Source organism: Papaver somniferum, chromosome 2 (assembly GCF_003573695.1).
Source record: "Papaver somniferum cultivar HN1 chromosome 2, ASM357369v1, whole genome shotgun sequence".
NCBI classification, from domain to species: domain Eukaryota; kingdom Viridiplantae; phylum Streptophyta; class Magnoliopsida; order Ranunculales; family Papaveraceae; genus Papaver; species Papaver somniferum.
In genome coordinates, this window is record NC_039359.1 from 1,995,028 (window position 1) to 1,998,350 (window position 3,323).

Below are 3,323 nucleotides of genomic sequence, written 5' to 3' on the forward strand. Positions count from 1 at the left end.
TCCGGTAAGAGAATATATCTACAATGTAACCATACCAAACCAAGGGTAAACTTACACAGGAAAATAAAAATTAAAAATCCAACTCAGGTACAAAAAGGAAGTGCACCTGAATTTAGGAAACAAACCCGCATTTTCCTCCTATAAACATATACAATACAGTCCACTACAGATACCCGAAAGCATTAAAAACTGCATTATTACATGGAAAAGCATGCCTTTCAGCATATGGTATGAGTAACACGTCGACTTATCCAGTCATCATATTTGCTAATGTTGTGTTAAAGGATAACATTTGTTTTCAAGTCCATCTCAGTGACCCAACTCTAATCTTTAGGAGACAAAGATAAACCATAATATATGGACTCACATAGTATCTCTATATCCAATATAGAACCTAAAACTTTAGTTCCCTAGCCGATCAAAAAAGTAAAACTTCAGTTGGAATAAGCTTTAATCCTGAGCAAAAAAAGAAACGCAAACAGAAGCTTGATGTGCAACGGAGAGTCAACCACATGCACACTAAAGCAAGCATCCGTACATTGAATGCCTAAACAAACACACAAAGAATGAACTTATCATACAAAGCTCCCTGTAACAATGATTTCGTCTATAACCAATATGGCATCACCCACTTCACATCCTCTTTATTTGTCTCAATAATTTAAAAATTGGTAAATTAATTAAGGCCCTTGAATTTCTTAATTTTATTTCATGTCATAAAAACACAGATAAATCACAGTTGGGAGAAGTGTTCAAACACCCTTAGTTCTCCTGCTCTCTCTAGAAATATGCAAAATAATAACAACATAGCGAAGTAACTTGTCCAAACCTAAAATCTTTAAAGAAATCGACAATTCCATAGCTTCCTAACAGTAAGTTATCAAGTGAGAGATTCCTTCTATATATACCATCTCAAGAGATCACTTAGTAGGCCACAACTTTGGGAGGATCTCTTGAGATGGTATATACAGAAGAAACTTATACGAAGTGACACCTTAGATAACTTCATCACATAATTCGATCTAAACACCAAGGATCTCTTAAAATGTTATCCTGATGTCTGGTTTTATTATATTAGTTATAAATTGAAAAGACCCCAAATATCTTCGACCATAACCCCAAAAATTTAATTTATACAAAATAAGCGAGGGAAACTTTAACCAAAAGTATTGAAGCTGTGTACCTTAACCTCAGATCCTCAACTATCTTCTTTAATCACCTCAATTTTAGCTTGTGCTTCTACAGGTCTCCAATGTTAGGGTAGATAAGGTTAAGTATATACTATTTGCAGAGAAAGAATAATAGATCAAAGGTCGAGAAAGAACGGAAGATGGTGAGAGAGAACGAAGAGGACGGAAGATAGTTAAGGTACTCACATTAAAAGGTAATAGGGTAAAGAAATTCATTATCGATCATGAGGATGTAATAATGGGAATAACATGAAGGGTTGTTGCTGATGTTTGATGATAACAAAAAAGTAAGGGAAGGGCGCAGCTAAGGTTATGCATAAAGATCAATAACATAAGTGACACCCTGCCACACATCTTACTACAAATCACAAAGTAACAGATTACAAATGGAGAATATTTAGGAAACCAAATCAACTATCCAGCAGCGAGATATAGAGAACCAACTTACTTCATGTGAGTGCATTCAAGATCTTTGGTAAATTCAACTTGTGTCTCAAACTGAACAAATGCAAAGTTCCTTTGGATTATGACGTGCAATACCTTAACATAAGGCTCAAAATGCTTTTCGATATCACAGGCTCAATTGAATCAGATGAAAGAGTCCGAAAATTCTATCCTGCCAAGCAGACCCAAGAAGTCGAGATAAGCATACACATTACAAAGAAAACACACAATTTCACACTTTAAACCAATGAACAAAACAAATGATCGTTTTCGAGTATTAACTTCAGTAGGGAAGAGCTTCCTAGATGAGATAATAGGTGGAAGACTGAAAGTACGTGTCCAATCGTTAAACAACGGATTCCCCAAAGCAATACTTCAAGAGAATGAAAAACATGATTAAATGTTAATCAAAACAAAGAACAGAGCTTAACAGTACAAACTTGAAAGTATCTTGAAGGCTTTAGCTTTGGTAACAATATAAGCACTGGACTTTTTTTTTCATAAGCATTGGACATTGGCTGCATGAGTGAGTTTGCTCACAAATCATCAACATTGGGATGAAATTTTTGTTCAAGAATCAATAAGAGACTTGTGTGGATACGCACTTGGCAACTCTACACAAATTTTCTACACACCCTTCAGAAAGACCTGCAATGACCAAAGTCTGAAAATGGAAGCATTTAAAAATTCATTTGATCTTTGAATTCAACCATTGCAAAAACCTTGTTAACCATTGCAGAAACCTTGAAGTTGCATTAATGTAAATAGAGGAAGCATCACAGGAGAAAGCAGAAGATCACTTTCTTTTGGACCATGGAACTCCACATTGAACTATTTAAGCCCATCTTAATTATCTCCGCAGCATAGTCAGTCATCAACACAGGTTACATATCAAGCATTGACAGGATGGTCATAGTTTTTTGTATGTTTACATTATTCTTCCATTCCTCTCAATCGTCTATCTGATTCAACTGCAACAGATAAATACAAATTTATTAAAGTTACTAAAAAAAACATAACCTAAATCAACTGAAGATAAAAAAAAAAAAAAAAAAACCTAAACATAAAATTCTAGGGTTTCTTAATGTTTACCTTCCTCTTTTATTCCTTCTCAATGAGGTCTTTCCGGTTCAACTAAAACGCATACAAATTATAACATTGATAACTACGTCATACACGAAGAAGAATCGATGAAAAGAGAATCAGAGAAGCCGTGTGTTTCTGCAGGAGAGAAGAAAAGGATCAATGAGGAAGAAAGAGAAAATAAGATTCGGATTAAATACACCCGCCCCAGTACGTCGTTCACCCGTATCTCCCAGCTTAACACTGCCCGAAATTTCCTAGCCGTCCAATTCTAAAAACCAATCCGGAAATATCCGTACCGCCGGATCGGGATCTCCGTCAAACGTCGTCCGTTTGATATCCCTAGCTATTATGGAGACAAACCTCATATCTTTTTATAACAATGATTTTTCTTTTAATTTATTTTTTTTAATAGAAAAGATGAATTGATTGATAAAAAACTTACATGAGAGTTTTATCCCGTAGGATCAAAGTTTGAACCCAAACAGGAAAATCATTGTAATACTGAAAACAAATAATGTAAGATCTTACAAATTTAGCTAGACTATCTGTTATATGATTTGCATCTATGTGCACACAGGTGCATGACCAGAAAGAGAAAGAACT

General features: G+C 34.9%; 1 long non-coding RNA gene across 3 annotated transcripts; it reads right to left on the reverse strand.

Annotated features, from left to right (window-relative positions):
- Nucleotides 1–563: 563 nt before the first annotated feature.
- On the reverse strand, nucleotides 564–2,872 carry LOC113346660. 3 transcript variants are annotated; one of them, XR_003358585.1, is made up of 4 exons: nucleotides 2,727–2,872; nucleotides 1,917–2,605; nucleotides 1,639–1,806; nucleotides 564–1,548 (listed from the first exon to the last, which is right to left on the reverse strand). It is a non-coding gene; the product is annotated as an uncharacterized LOC113346660 (long non-coding RNA). The 3 variants fall into 3 exon arrangements; XR_003358586.1 differs by having other exon boundaries at nucleotides 1,506–1,806; nucleotides 1,917–2,152; nucleotides 2,240–2,605; XR_003358584.1 differs by having other exon boundaries at nucleotides 1,506–1,806.
- Nucleotides 2,873–3,323: the final 451 nt, after the last annotated feature.